At 40.0% G+C, this 16,273-nt stretch overlaps 1 pseudogene across 1 annotated transcript in view; it reads left to right on the forward strand.

Moving 5' to 3' along the window:
* LOC308433279 (high mobility group protein B3-like) overlaps window positions 1-9,731 on the forward strand; it is a 192,155-nt pseudogene extending 182,424 nt beyond the window's left edge. The window contains exons 2-3 of the transcript in view: window positions 300-397; window positions 9,599-9,731. The product of the transcript in view is annotated as a high mobility group protein B3-like (transcript). The remainder of the gene's footprint in view (window positions 1-299; window positions 398-9,598) is intronic.
* The last annotated feature ends 6,542 nt before the right edge of the window (window positions 9,732-16,273 follow it).

A 16,273-nucleotide genomic window follows, 5' to 3' on the forward strand; every position in this document is an offset into this window, starting at 1 on the left:
GCACACTGGCTGCGGGGCAAACCCAGATCCTAGCTCTTGTCTGGAAGTATTTGGCCTCCGTTTGTATACAACAGAGAGAGATCTTCGAGAAGTGTTTTCTCAGTATGAACTTCTGAGTGGTGTTAATGTTGCTTATGATCAGTGAACTGGGAGGTCACGTGGATTATGGAAAGAGCAAATGGGATGGAGCTGGATGGTAGAAGAATTCGCATGGATTAGTCTATCACCAAGAGAACATGCACACCTACGCCAGGCATTTACATGGGCAGACCAACCACCTCATAGCAGTGGTGGAGGAGGAGGAGGAGGAGGTGGAGGAGGAGGAGGAGGAGGAGGAGGAGGAGGAGGAGGAGGAGGAGGTGGAGGAGGGGAGGAAGCGGAGGAGGAGGAGGAAGAGGTGGAGGAGGAGAAGATGGAGGAGGAGGAGGTGGAGGTAGAGGAGGAGGAGGTGGAGGAGGAGGAGGGGGAGGAGGCGGAGGAGGAGGGGGAGGAGGCGGAGGAGGAGGAGGAAGAGGAGGAGGTGGAGAAGGAGAAGATGGAGGAGGAGGAGGAGGTGGAGGTAGAGGAGGAGGAGGTGGAGGAGGAGGAGGTAGAGGAGGAGGAGGAGGAGGTGGAGGAGGAAGAGGTGGAGGAGGAGGAGGAGGAGGTGGAGGAGGAGGAGGTGGAGGAGGAGGAGGAAGAGGAGGAGGAGGAGGAGGTGGAGGAGGAGGAGGAGGAGGTGGAGGAGGAGGAGGAGGCAGTGGTGGAGGAGGAGGTGGAGGAGGAGGAGGAGGAGGAGGAGGAGGTGGAGGAGGAGGAGGAGGAGGAGGAGGCAGTGGTGGAGGAGGAGGAGGTGGAGGAGGAGGAGGTGGAGGAGGAGGAGGAGGAGGAGGCAGTGGTGGAGGTGGTGGTTTATTTAACCTGTTCCTGGCCAGTCGTGTTGCTGTTTTCCACCCTTTGTTATACTCTTACAGGCGTGGTTGTCTCTTCAGTAGTTGAACATCTTGAGTAAAGGATGTTCATGCTCTGTTATATAAACCATGTCCGGCTCTGTGCTTCTTCTTTGACAACTTCTACTCTGAGGAAAAAAGCGTCTTCTGAAAGCTTTTTCGGATGGATATTGTAGTAGACATTAGAAACCTGTGGTTATGACAAACTGCTTTTTAATCTTCTTTGAGGAACATAAATAACACTTTAGGTCAGTCAGGTCAGGTTTGTCTGGAGCAGCATGGAACAGTTGAACAGCTGAACGGAGAAAGTTTGAAGCTCTAGGAGAAAATGTGGGACGATTCTTTTGAAGATAACTTTGAACCTAAAAATTAAGTCACCTTTTAGAAATTAAAAACTTGTAATTCCTATAAGGCATGTTGTATTTGAATTTACATGTTAAACCTTATAAACTTAAGGTGTGAGCTTTATGTTAAATTTAGGGAAACAAGAATTCCCTTAATCACTGAAGGACAACTATTACCTAGAATAATTGTGTAAGTTGCTGTTAGAAATTTTGGTATGGAAACATTGGTTACATGGGTTATTGTATAGAATCCTAAAATACACGTGGTGAAGAGTAGCTTCAAATAAAAGTTAATTTGAACATGGAAGAAAGTACATATAACAGCATGAGTAATAGATAAATCAATCATTTGGACTAAGCCCAAGTTAGAATCTGTCATTATTTTCCAGCACTTTCCTGTACCACGGTTGTTCCACCTTATCCCTGCTTTCTTTCGATGCCTTTCCTACTAAATGTATCATTCTCTGTGTATTTAAACCCGAATTTCCTCCTCCACCCTTCTCCTCTTTGCATTAACCCATTCCCACAGAACCATTCAGAACACTCTAGACTAGTGTGACCACCCTTTGAATCCTTTATCAGCTGTGCGTATGTCTTCACTTGGGGCAGCCTGACTTTGATACATGTAGTGTCAGCTGCTGTGACTCAACATGGTTTGGTCACATCTGCCCAAACTGCTGGCTCTGGGGTGGTTACTTACCTGGGGACCTTGGTTCCTTTCATGTAGATCTTTCCATGTGGTTTTCTTGGCTCCTTCAAAACACAGAAGCTGGCTGTCACAGAGAAATGTCACCAGAGTCTCAGAAGGAGGCTGCAAGCGACAATCTTGTGTTAAGTTCTTGTTGATTAAATAAGTTACCAAAGCAATTGAAATTCAAGACAAGAGGAAGGTATCTTTCAGGAAACAAAGAACAAAATACTTGGGAGAAATTTCAATCTGTTGAACTAGTTCTCCTTGTTATTCAAACAAAAATAGTTGATATCAGCCTGTTTAACCAAGAAAGGAATGTATTTTGTTCTCAGCTTTAGAGTCTGAAAGTCTTAATGGCACTACACAGACAGTGGCTAAGGACCCTTGCTGTACTGCCTCATGGTGGGTGCCAGCGTCACAAGTGCCTGTGGGAAGAAGAGATCACATATTGAAACAGTGAGCCAGGAGGCAAGAGCTCTGAAGTCTCTTTCAAATGTGAGTCCTCACTGACCTGAGGACCTTCTACTAGATCCCACCTTGTAAATATCCATCACCTCACAGCACGACACTGAGCACCAAGATAGGATTTGACAGCAACTTACATGATGTTTTGCCTGTGTATTCAAATCCAGGTCAATCACAGCATCTCTAACATACCTCTATACTCTTACTCACCCATTCTTGGGAAGAGCAGAAAGAGAAGATTGACTACCAGTGGGGTAGAAGGAGCTGGCATTGGTGAAGCTCTATGTAGTCACAAAGACAGTTTTGCATCAGCTGAGGAATTGTGGGAGGTTTAAAGGGCAAGGTGCTCCATGAGAGGACTTTGCCAGAACGATCCTCTTTTTCCCTGTAGTTTTCCATGACTTCCCCTGACACCCCTTTCTACCTTTTAGAGTGACTCTGATGACTATATATTGGGATACATAAACAAGAAAAGTAGACACAATTAAAGATACTTTGGGATTATTTTTTTAAAAATCTGGTGTAAAAACAACAACAACAACAACAACAACAATTGTGTTCTATTTGAAATTCTATAATTCTAAAAGAGAATTAAGATACGGGGCTTATTAAATTTTCTTGTGGTAAATGCTTTAAATTGATTTTGATACATTCTAAGTACATTTGCTCATTTCATAGCCAAATGTTGTTGAAAGTCTCATACCTACTTTTGTAAGGTATATAGTTTTGCTGATTAGAATTATTATGGAAAGATATTGTTGAGCCTTCATTTTTATGTCAAGTTAAGTGGAAACAGTCATAATTTATTTGCTTTTGTATACTTAGACTGTGACCTCCAGCTATGACCCTCATTTGGGGGACAGGAAGAAGTGATCTACATCCCCACAGACCCCTTTATGGTGTGGTACATAGGAATGTACCCTGGGTACAAATAGCAATGCCTGGGGTGTTCAAGGAAATGAAAATGATGCAAACCAACATCTGAGTGGACACGAAAACATACCCTTCCACCAACCAACCACAGATCCTGGGAGAAGATGAATGGTATTTCTAATGTATTAACTGGGATTTAGACAGCTGCGCTCTGGTTTGTGTCTGCTTATGACTCTGTAAGTAATGAACTGTTTTCCTTAATCACATTACAAAAAAAATCTGAGAGAACAAGAAGAGATCCAACTTGCTTGAAAATTAATTCTCAATAAATGTCATATATTCAAACCAATTAAATACTTTAAAATGCTATAAATAGAGGATTTTTTAAATGGATGATTTTTTTAGGATGGACTTTTAGCATGAATTGTATATGTAATTTTTTAGCTGAGGGGTTTGTAGGCAGTTATTCCAGTAGAAAATGACTGGAATATGTTTATTAATTTTACAAAAATCTATACTCATTTTGACCAAATTTTCAGATATGAAAATTTTAAATATTTACTTAATGTTCTATATTTACAACACTATAGTAAGTGAAAAGTTTTTAATTGTATATTTAAAAAATTTTTTAGACTAATAATGAAAAGATTGCATATAAATAATTTTACTGGTGACCCCTTGAGTACATCCAGGAGACAAATTTAATTAATTACTAATCACATGTAATGTATCATATGAACAAGAAGGTAGGAGGAAATCTATCTTGTGTTCTTCTAAACCTCAGCTAGTTGAACAACTGCTAGTAAACCTGTAAAGAATAAACCTTTAAAGAACAGGAAATAGCTTCCTTACAAAGCAACTTATTCTTAGTGATTTTTGTACTTGCTCCATTTTCTTACAAATTTCTAAAATAAGAAATAAGCTTTGTCTTTATACTTTGAAATTATCCCCTGATCAGATCAAAGAATATGTAAATTCTATAGTTTTTCAAGAACACTTATACAGTGCATGGCCTAGCTGAAGAAATTTGAGAGGAAAAGAAAATTCATAAGTGGGCTAGAGACCATTCTTGTGATATTTTGATGAAAAATGTGGCTATTTCCTGTCCTTGTTTATAATAATCTGTTTGAGGCTAAACTGAATAGTTTCACATTGGCAGAGGAGATTTCAAGATAGCCTATTATTGATTTTTGCTGTGTGGTTATTCATGGTCACTCTTATGCATTTCTATAATGAAAGGGAGCAAACTAAGCAAAGAAAAATACAAAATTTTCAGTTTGAGAAGAACAGGAACTCAGGAAGCATAATTGATCTAAGTCTCCTGTTCAAGGAGACAAAAGTTTGAAGAAAAGTCCAATGCTAAATGGAATAAAGTGAGCAGTGACCTCAGGGTGAGACTCTACCCAGCTCAGCTTCCAGCTTCTGAAAAGGACTTAAATCTCTAGTTCCTTCACTGTGGTCCCCATATTCAGTCCAATGGTTAGCTGTAAGCATCCTCCTCTGTATCAGTATGGCTCTGGCAGAGCCTTTGAGGAGGCATCCATATCATGCTCCTACCAGTAAGCACTACTTGGCATCAGCAATAGTGCTGCATATGGCATGGATCTGAAGGTGAGGCAGTCTCTGGATGATCTTTTCCTCTAATCCCTGCTCCTTTATTTGTCCCTTTATGCTACCATGAGCATTTTGTTCTCCCTTCTAAGAAGGTCTAAGGCATCCACCTTCTCGCCTTTCTTCTTTTTGAGCCTTTTAAGTTCTGTGAATTGTTTCTTGGGTATCCAAAGCTTTCTGGGATTGAATCTGCCTATCAGTAAGTACATACCACAAGTCTTCATTTGTGATTAGGTTACCTCATTCAGGATGATAGCTTCAAATTCTATCCATTTGCCTAGAAATTTCATGAAGTCATTGTTTCTAATAGCTGAGTATTACCCCATTGTGTAAATGTACCACACTCTGTATCCATTCCTCTGTTGAAGGACATCTGGGTTCTTTCCAGCTTCTGGCTATTATAAATAAGGATGCTATGAACAAGGTGGAGTATAAGTATGTGTTCTTGTTAGATGTTGGAGCTTCTTTTGGGTATATGCCCAGGAGTGGCAGAGATGGGTCTTCAGGTAGTACTATGTCCAATTTTTTGAGGATCTGCCAGACTGATTTCCAGAGTGGTTGTACCAGCTTGCAATCCCACCAACAACAATGGAGGAGTGTTCATCTTTCTCCACATCCTCATCAGCATCTGCTGTCAACTGAGTTTTTGATCTTAGCCATTCTGGCTGGTGTGAGGTGGAATCTCGGAAGTGATTTGATTTGCATTTCCCTGATGACTAGGAATGTTGAGCATTTTCTTAGGCATTTCAGCCATTTGGTATTCCTCAGTTGAGAAATCTTTGTTTAGCTCTGTACCCCATTTTTAATAGGATTGTTTGATTCCCTGGAGTCTAATTTCTTGAGTTCTTTGTATATATAGGATATTAGCCCTCTAACAGATGTAGAATTGATAAAGATCTCCCAATCTGTTGACTGCCATTTTGTCTTTTTCACAATGTCCTTAGCCTTAGAGAAGCTTTGCAGTTTCATGAGGCCCCATTTGTTGATTCTTGATCTTAGAGCATAGGCCATTGGTGTTCTGTTCAGGAAACTTTCCACTGTGCTTATGTGCTATAAGCTCTTCCCCACTTTCTCTTCTAATAGTTTCAGTGTTCCTGGTTTTATTTGGAGGTTTTTGATCCACTTGCACTTGGGCTTTGTACCAGGAGATAAGAAAAGATTGATTTGCATTCTTCTACATGCTGACTGCGAGTTGAACCAACACCATTTGTTAAAGAGGCTGTCCTTTTTCCATTGGATGTTTTTAGCTTATTTATCAAAAATCAAGTGACCACAGGTGTGTGGGTTCATTTCTGGGTCTTTGATTCTATTCAGTTGATCTACCTGCCTATCTCTGTACCAATACCAAACAGTTTTTATCACGACTGATCTGTGTATATAACTTGAGGTCACAGAATGTCCCTTTCTTCGGAGACAGAAATTCACAAGGTCTATGGAACATTTAAAGTGTCTGATGTCTTTCTACATGGTATATGTAGTATATAAACACAAAAGACTGCAGTGATTGTAGATGCCACTACCATGGGATGATCATCAAGAACAGCAGCAACAGTGATCAACCTGAGCTTATAGTGCTACAGAGAGCAGAGCTGGAGAAGTAACCCAAGCCCTTGGGAGAGCCCAGAAGATCATGAGTGGATCCTAGACATTGAACGAGTAGAGTTTGATTTTGCTTTAGATTGTGACTGTGCCCTGATATTTTTCTGCCATGAAGTAGGAAAGTATTTCAGTGGAGCCCACTGTTATGAGACTCAATAAAAATGTTATAAAAATATAATTATATACTCATAATGACAAGCCCTACCTTGCCAAAGTGGGCAGAAACCAGTCAATTTGTGTTTCTAGATTTCATACACTAAGGTGCAGCCATGCCTTCACTTCCCCTAATTATGCTGTTCCTGGGAGCCAGACTCAGCGGGACCACAATAGGAGGCAATGAACCTGAGAATGTCAAACTTTTGATGAGTCCAGCTTATAGAGCTTCATTTCCTGGGGGACAGAGTGATAATGCTTTTGCCATTCAGTCTCAAGCAGTTTACTACCTCAGACTAGCACCCATAGTGTCTGATGGAAAAGTGATTAGGGTGGCCTAAGAATGCTCAGTTTTATAGCTAATAGTTGCTATTAGTTCCAATGCCCTTCAAAATTGCAAAAAAGAAAAAAGAAAGAAAGAAAACTCTGTAGTAATAATGTTGCAATCAAGAAGTCCTACCAATGAAGTTAAAGAGTTTTTTCTCCTCAGAACAAAACAAAACCGACTCCAGTGAAACCTCAGTATCAGCAGTTTAGCCTGCATGACCATCTTCCTATTTAGAGACACGAAAGGGGGAAACCTTATGGGATCAGCGCTGCTTGTTCATTTCCAGAGCTCCAGTGACTGGAAAGAAAAGAACTTTTCATACAAACAATTCCCCTGCTCTCAAGTTATCAGCAAATTCATTCTTTCTGCTTCCTTGGCTTCACATCATCAGAGGATCCGACAGAACCTCGGAAGCCACCGCTGCCCTTTTTAACACGTGTATGATCTTTGACACTCGTTATTGTGTCCTTAACCACTTACTTCCCAGTCTGTAAATCTTTCAAACATCTATTTCATGTCGCATGTGGGGCTGACTTTCACAAAACCCACGAAATCAGCCAGCATACTTTTTCAACATCAACACCAGCGAGGGAGTATTTTTATGAGCTCTCCTGACAAGTGCCTGTTCAGGATGAAAGAAGGAAGAAGGCCAAGACATATTTCTACTTTTGGGGGTAATAGAGAAGCATCAGGCTTAAATGGCTGGGACTGGAATTTAAAGAGATTATGATTACAATAATATCCATTATTCATATATCACACCGTTTATATCCTCAAAGTAACTTTTATTCTTCACTTGATAGAATACTATGCCACCATAAACATCTATATGCTGTGAAGGTTATTATTTTTTTAGCTAAAATTTATTGGGCAGTTAGTGTATGGCGGCGTTAGGACTCTGCATCCTGTACGTATTAATTACTCTCGACAGCATGGAGCCAATACTGTCAACTGTATTTAAAGATGAAGTGATTCCTAGGGAGGTTAATTAATTGTCCAAGGGAATACAGCTACTAAATCACAGAGGTGGGACCTGATCCCAGGCTGCACATGAAACTCCTTTCAGGAATTATGAAGGCCGGGAGCCATTTTGCTCACAGTTCTATGTGAAGAGTCAAAGGAGTGAAAAGCACACTTTGCACACTTTTTCTGAGAAGCAGTTCTAGGAAACTGTGTGTGCGTAGACAAAAGCTTGAAAGGAACATATCACGTGCTTCTTGCTTTTGTGTCCAAGAAGCTAAGACAACCAGGTGATTGGGAGGAAATCTGTAGGGGAGAAAAGGTAGGTGGATTGGGTGTTCATGTCCATATGCAGCCATTTTAAACAAGTTAGGAAACTGCATTCACTAAACACAAACTACCCAGTCAGAACACTGGCTCTGTGCTCTACACCAGACAGTGGGAATCTCCCTGACCCAGTTATAAAAGTCTTTTTGTTCTTGTAGTAAAAAGAGAGATGTGGTAACACGTACAATAGAATAACAGAGTTCTAATTTCAGTCCCCCCCCATCCCCACCCCCTACCCCTCACCCTCCACAGTGCAGTGAAAACAAAGGCCAGGAGAACAGGAAGTCAGTACTTCCTCCATCTCCTTAAGGACTCCTCCTGTCTTCCGGACTCTTGCCTCCAGGGGCAGGTTTGGAACGAGTCCTTAAGGGCATTGTAGAAACATCATTAAAAGGTCATAGTCAGATGTTGACTGTCGCAGCAGGAAAGCCAACGGTTTATTCAGTCCAGGAAGGAAGCACATTATCCTGGAATCCTACAGATTATCTTCAGTGATTTGTGAAATTAACAGGCTCTTTTGAAAAATAAGTGCTTGGGGAATCTTCACTTGTGAGTTACACCTGGACATCAGTTGGTCACTGGTGCAATGGCTGGTGCCTCTTTAGTTTCCAAAGAAGAAATGGCGGGAAAAGAGAAGTACAAATGAAGGGTAAATACAAGGAATGAGGGAGGGCATTTCTGGGAGGGGACAGGTATGTGTGACATGACCCATAGAGAAAGACATGCTTAGATGAGCAAGAGGGTAGAAGGCCATCTACATGAATATTTGAGCAATTATATAGATGGGTTTGAAAAATAAGTTCAAAGAAAGCATTTTTTCCTAGTGATACCTATTGATGTTAGTCAAAATTGTTTAATTTACTGCTCTTAAAAGTCAGATGACATACTAGATTCTGCTGTCACTTCAGAATATGACCTTTCATCCCAACAGCTCATGCTTTTCAGAATGACAGCTTCAGGCTGGAGAGATGGCTCAGCGGCTAAGAGTCTATCCTGCATTTGCAGAGGTCCCAAGTTCAGTCTAACCAGCTCGACAGGATTTAATGCTTTCTTTGCTCTCTCACACATGGGCAGATCTCCACACAGTCACATAATTAAAATAAAATAAACCTTTAAAAACCCTAGTTTTATTCAAAGGAGCAACGGTTAAACGTTATGAAGAGCTCATATACAATGAGAAAATGTTTTGGTTCATGCTTTGAGAAGGAAAACATCAGCATTAGACAGCAGTTCAGTGGGGGTTTGTTGGAGAGATGGCTCAGTGGTTAAGAACCCTGGCTGCTCTTCCAGACATAATGGTGTGCTGTTTCCAAATCAGGTTAGGGGGACACAGGGTGATGTTTGGTTCTGTCAGTTCCCTCAGAGATCAGAGTTGTCCTATGAAGACTACAACTGACCTGAACATTCCTGTCAACAGCCACATGAATGCCCTGGCTGGCATCTTGGCTTAACAGAGACCTCATGAGAAATCTGAAGACAGAATTATAGAGCTGGTCTTCTGGGAAACTTGGCTCTCAGAAACAGTGTCATGAGTGTTTGTTGTCTGAATTGGGAGATAATTTGTATCCAGCAATATACATGTAACCATGAGAAAATGGTGACCACTTTAGGTTCCATAGGCAGAACATTCACAGAAGTCATCTAGAACAGAGACAAACAGCAAAGGGAGACAGGCAAAACTGTGAGGGGACTCGGAGCTCACATGCCTTAACTGTTCTGAAACCTCAACAAAGTTCGTTTTGGATTCTATGAACATTATCACAGTGTCCATTTTCTGTTGGTTCAGGTTTTTCATTTTTTACAGATTTGTGTCAGATTCATACTATCAAAGGTCTGCACCTTGTGTAGTGCTCCGTGAGGGAGGGTGAAGGGCTCTGTGTCGTGGGAAGATGACCAAAGTGGATGCTGGGAACTCCATAGGAACTCTTTGGGGTTTTGACAGACAAGAAGGTGCTTCAGGACTTTTCTCAGGAATGGGGCGCTTACCTTCATAACCACTACTTTGAGCAGATGTGATTTCATTTTTGTTGAAATAAAATTTTTCATACAGTATATTTTTATCATGTTTTGTTCTTCTTCAATCCCTCTCAGATTATCCCCACTTCCCTACCCTAAAATCTTTGCTCTTTAAAATTATCTCTCTTTTAAAACTAACAAAAACAATAACAACAAAATCAAAAACAACATCAAGAAACACAAAAACCAAAAAAGTCCACAAACACAAATCAAAACAAGTAAACAAGGACCAATAAGACAAAAAATATCAAAACAAAATAAACTTAAAAACAAGTTCATAAAAATACCATTGAATCCATGTTGTGTTGGCCAGCTATTCCTAGGCCTGGTCATATATACCCAGGATTGTGAGTAAAATTCCAATGTAGAAAACAGATCTTCCCTTGGACAGAAGGTGTCAATGGCCTATAGCTTTTTAGTTAGGGTTGGGACCCAGTGTTCAGTTCCCCTGCCAGTGCAGATACATCTTCCAATGTCTATGCAAATGGCCTTGTACAACTTTTTTCTATGAATTCTTCTTTAGTTTATATAACCTATCCTGGCATTAGTTTATATAACCTACTCTATTGGTCTTATTATCATTCTCATACTAGAGCTAGCACACGGGGGCAAAGTCAGCTTATGTCTTGAGCCACTTAGTTCTTAAAGAACATAACTAAGGCGTGAGCAGATTGATCTGATGGCATACCTGACCTTGGAACTACACTGTGCTTGGTTAGAAGAGGCTGTTGTGACCTGTTGACTCATCACTTTTAGTATTTGGTCTGTTTGGAGGTGTATACTTATTCACACAGAACTTGTGACCCTCTACAGGTGACTCCAGCATTGTTGCTAAGGCATTTAAAACTTCAGTTTTCTTCAACAGACCACTTACATAGTATACAAAAGAAAATAGTGATTATTTCATTAGAAAGCAAACTCATGGAGAACATGGCTTTCTTATCAATGCACAAGTTTGTTGTACATGGACAGCCATCTGAGACTGTCCCATGCGAGCATCTCGTGTTCTCTCCACTGCTCTTGGCTTTATGACAGAGCACTTTAATTTGCCCAGTTGCTCCACCAGTTTGCGTTATTTATGGTACATGCTGTCAACTTTCTTGTGCTATTTTATTTCATAAGGCACTTCGGGTACCAGTTTACATGAAAGATGTTATTTGAAATGAAGTTATAGTGCAAGCCACATTATCATAATTTCCTTCTCACTTTGGTCCTACAGCATCTTATCCAGTGGCTTGATGTTTGATGCAGCACTGAAAATCTAATGGAAAGGGTGTCTAGAACAGACACTCATGTATCACTTATTTAATCGGCTGCTGAAGCAATTTACTGTTGAGCTCTGATTCCAATATACTGCATGGCCCTCTCTGACATCCATCTTCCTCTTTTCACAGGGGGAAATTGGCACTATGTGTGTATCTCCAGATCCAGCATAATCAGGGAGCTTTTTGACCTTCAAGATGCTGTTGCCAGGTTTAGCTGAATAGAGTTGCAGTTATGGATGGTTGATATCGATCCATTCAGTCAGTTATAGACTAATTGTTTGGGTTCTATTGTTTCTGCTGTCTGTTCATTCTGTTCCTTTACTGTCTAATATTCAGAAGCACTTTAATACTTTTGGATACAAAGAGCAAGAAAAAAAAAAATGAACTGGTTGTCTGAGTGACCATTGCTAGTGGAACCTGTTGGAGCCATAACAAGGCTGACACGGGTTGCTGAACTGTGTGCCTGGATGGGCTTGACCTTTGTCAATTAACCTTCAGGTTATGAGTAAACCTGCCTGCTTTATTTTTTTTAGAAGAGCTGCTGTGACCATAATACAACAGATGAGCATTGTGGGACTTTCATCCACAAAGAACTCACTGGAATAGGGGTTTGGTGTGAACGAGATGCTAATAACAACTGGCATAGGAAATCATGCTTCTTTGCTCCAATCTTTAAGTTTCTAAAGCCATCTTGCAATTTAAGGCTTAAGGTTACCTTTTATTTTGGTTCCCAGAACATCCTGTGTCTGGTTTGGCAATGGTGTTATGTAATATGCTCCAAATTATGTTATATACTCATTAACAGAAGAGATGCTTCTTGGTTCATGTTTTACTCTTCTTTATTTGGCACAATTTCCTGTAGAAAAAAATATATTATGAAATGCTTTAATAACCATTTAGTAAAGAATTATATTAACTTTCTCACAAGCAATATTAGAAAAGTATGTAACTATATTTATTTGTTAATATATAATAATGTTAAGACAGTATAATAATATTGATATGTAAACAACAATAAATTCTTCTAGTCATCCTTGATGTTAGGGCAGATAGAATTGAAAAACATCCAGACAACTTTAAACTCACCCCAGATTTCATAGGAAGCCCATGGATTAGAGACCTTAAAAGGATCTGGATTTACATCTATGGTTAATAAGATCTTGGGCAAATGGTTTTCCATTTTTTGAGTTAAAATATTTTGGCAGTTTCTCTGAATAGTAAATGAGATGATGAATGCAAAAGTACTCTGCAGAGTTTTAGCATTCCACACTCAGGAATCTCTGTCTGTCTCTGTCTCTCTCTCTCACATATGAAGTGAAAGTTACTGGAAATGTCATGCAATGCAGATTCACACGGTATTTTGCTGAGGCAAGACCCGTGGAAAAACAGGCAATGTTTGGAGAGTATAACTAAAGGGACACTGAGGCAGTGCTGGGTCACTTGCATAGCCAGCTTTGCAAAGACTTAATTAGTATTGAGTTTTCATTGTCTCTGCTCTTTACTTTGTGGAGAGAGAACTTCTGGCGTCCTGGCTGATTCTAGTTGTTCCTGCTGACTTGTGCCAATTTGGCAGAGGCCTAGCTGTTTCTGCTGGATGGTAGGTCCCACTGATACTGAATTGTGTTTGCCATCATTACATTACTGAACTAAACTGCTGGTATCTTGAGAACAGAGATTGAGATTGTCTCAAAAAACAACTTTTATACAGGTTCACACCCCCCTTGTCCTGTATACCTTCTTTTTTTCCCCTACCTGTGGACAGTGGGGTAGAAAGGGGTGTGTGTATCAAGGAATTAAAAAACCCCTATTGGGCTGAGAGATTTCTGCCGAGCACACACGGAAAGGGCACCCCTGCCCTGCCTGATCCAGGGACCAGAAACCCAGCCTTAGGGACACAGTACAGAGCTCAGACCATTTGCCACCTGGACCAGCGGAGATCCAGGTACACAGGCCAGGTACAAGGAAAAGGAGAGAACATATCACTGACAACAAGATGGCAAGAGGAAAGCGAAAGAGCATACCCCAGGAAAACCAAGACAACCTGGCAGCACTAGAACCCAGCTCTCCCATCACAGCAAACAGCAGAATGCAAACACTCCAGAAAAAGAAGACTCAGGCTTGAAATTCTACCTCAAGATGATGATAGAGATCCTTAAACAAGAACAAGAAGAAAAGAATAAAGAACTAGAAGCTTTTAAAGAAGAAACAAGAAAAACACTCAAAGAACTCAAAGAAATAGAAGAAAACAGAACCGAGGAGATGAAGGAATGGAAGAAGGAATTTAAAACAGAAATGGACACAATAAAGAAAACACTAAAAGAGACAACCCTAGAGGTAGAAATCCTAAAAAAGAAATCAAGAGTCACAGATGCAAGCATTTCCAACAGACTACAAGAGATGGAAGAGAGAATCTCGGGAGCTGAAGACAACATTGAAAACATAGACAAAACAGTCAGAGCAGATGCAAAAACCAAAAAGCTCCTAACCCAAAATGTGCAGGAGATCCATGACACAATGAGAAGACCAAACCTGAGAATAATAGGAATAGAAGAGGGAGAAGAATATCAAATAAGAGGCACAGTAAATATCTTTAACAAAATCAAAGAAGAAAATTTCCCTACCCTTAAGAATGAGATGACCATGAGCATAAAAGAATCCTACAGAAGTACAAATAGAGTGGACCAGAAAAAATTCCTCCTGACACATAATAATCAAACCACCAAGTGCCCAAAGCAAAGAAAGAATACTAAAAGCAGTAAGGGAAAAAGGTCAAGTAACGTATAAAGACAGACCAATCAGAATCACATCCGATTTCTCAACAGAGACTATGAAAGCTAGAAGAGCCTGTACAGACATCATGCAGACCCTAAGAGAGCACAAGTGCCAGCCCAAGCTGCTATACCCAGCAAAACTCTCAATCACCAAAGATGGAGAGACTAAGATATTCCAAGACAAAACTAAATTTACACAATATCTGACCACAAACCCAGCACTACAACAAAATATAGGTGGAAGACCCAATACAATGAGGGGAACTACATCCTAGTAAAAAAAAGAAAACTCCTAAGCAAGAAAACCAAAAGAAGAAAGAGACACAGACACAATTCAACCTACAAAAGCAATGATATCAGGAAACAGCAACCACTATTCCTTGATATCTATTAACATAAATGGATTCAACTCCCCAATAAAAAGACATAGGCAATCAGACTGGATACATGAACAAAGCCCAGCATTTGGCTGCATACAGGAAACTCATCTCAGAGAAAAAGACAGACACTATCTCAGAGTAAAAGGTTGGAAAAAATCCTTCCAAGCAAAGGGCCCCAAGAAGCAAGCTGGAGTGGCTATTCTAATATCAAATAAAGTAAATTTCCAACCAAAAGTTATCAAAAAAGATAAAGAAGGACACTTTTTACTCATTACAGGAAAATCTGTCAGAATGAACTCTCAATCCTTAACATATATGCTCCAAATACAAAAGCACTCACATTCATATACAAACCCTACTAAAGCTCAAAAAATACATTTCACCCCACACAATCATAGTGGGAGACTTTAATACCCCACTCTCACCAGTGGACAGATCAAGGAAACAGAAACTGAACAAGGACACTGTAAAACTAGCAGAGACTATGAACCAACCGGAATTAATAAATATCTACAGAACATATCATCCTAAAACAAAAGAATACACCTTTTCTCAGCACCTCACAAGACCTTCTCAAAAATTGACCACATAATTGGACACGATGAGCCTCAATAGATAAAAGAAGATTGAAATACTCCCATGCATCCTTTCAAATCACCATGGGCTAAGGCTGATCTTTAATAACAACAAAGACAACAAAAAGCCCATATACATATGGAAACTAAACAATGCTCTATTAAATGATAGCAGGGTCAAAGAAGAAATAAAGAAAGAAATTAGGGATTTTCTAGAATTCAGTGAAAATGAAAACACGACATACCCAAACCTATGGGATGCAATGAAAGCAGTATTGAGAGGAAAACTCATAGCTCTGAGCGCTTCCAAAAAGAAACTGGAGAGAGCATACACTAGCAACCTGACAGCACAATTGAAAGCTCTAGAACAAAAGGAAGCAGATACACCCAAAAGGAGTAGACGGCAAGAAATAATCAAACTTATGGCAGAAATAGACCAAATAGAAACAAGAAGAACCATTGAAAGAATCAACAAAACCAAGAGCTGGTTCTTTGAGAAAATTAACAAGATTGATAAACCCTTAGCCAGACTAACTAGAGGGCAAAGAGAGAGTATCCAAATTAACAAAATCAGAAAGGAAAGTGGAGAAATAATGACTGAAATTGAAGAAATTCAAGAAATCATCAGATCCTACTACAAAAGCCTATACTCCACAAAGTTGGAAAATTTGGAGGAAATGGATGAATTCTTAGACAGATACAAGATCTTAAAGTTAAACCAGGACCAGGTAAACCACCTAAATAATTCCATAACACCTAAAGAAATAGAAGCAGTCATCAAAAGCCTCCCAACCAAAAAAAGCCCAGGTCCAGATGGGTTCAGTGCAGAATTTTATCAGACATTTATTGCTGACATAATACCAATACACTCCAAACTATTCCACAAGATAGAATCAGATGGAATACTACCTAACTCATTTTTTGAGGCTACAATAACCCTCGTTCCTAAACCACACAAAGACCCTACAAGGAAAGAGAACTTCAGA

Source organism: Micromys minutus (genome assembly GCF_963924665.1).
Source record: "Micromys minutus genome assembly, chromosome: 19".
NCBI lineage: Eukaryota > Metazoa > Chordata > Mammalia > Rodentia > Muridae > Micromys > Micromys minutus.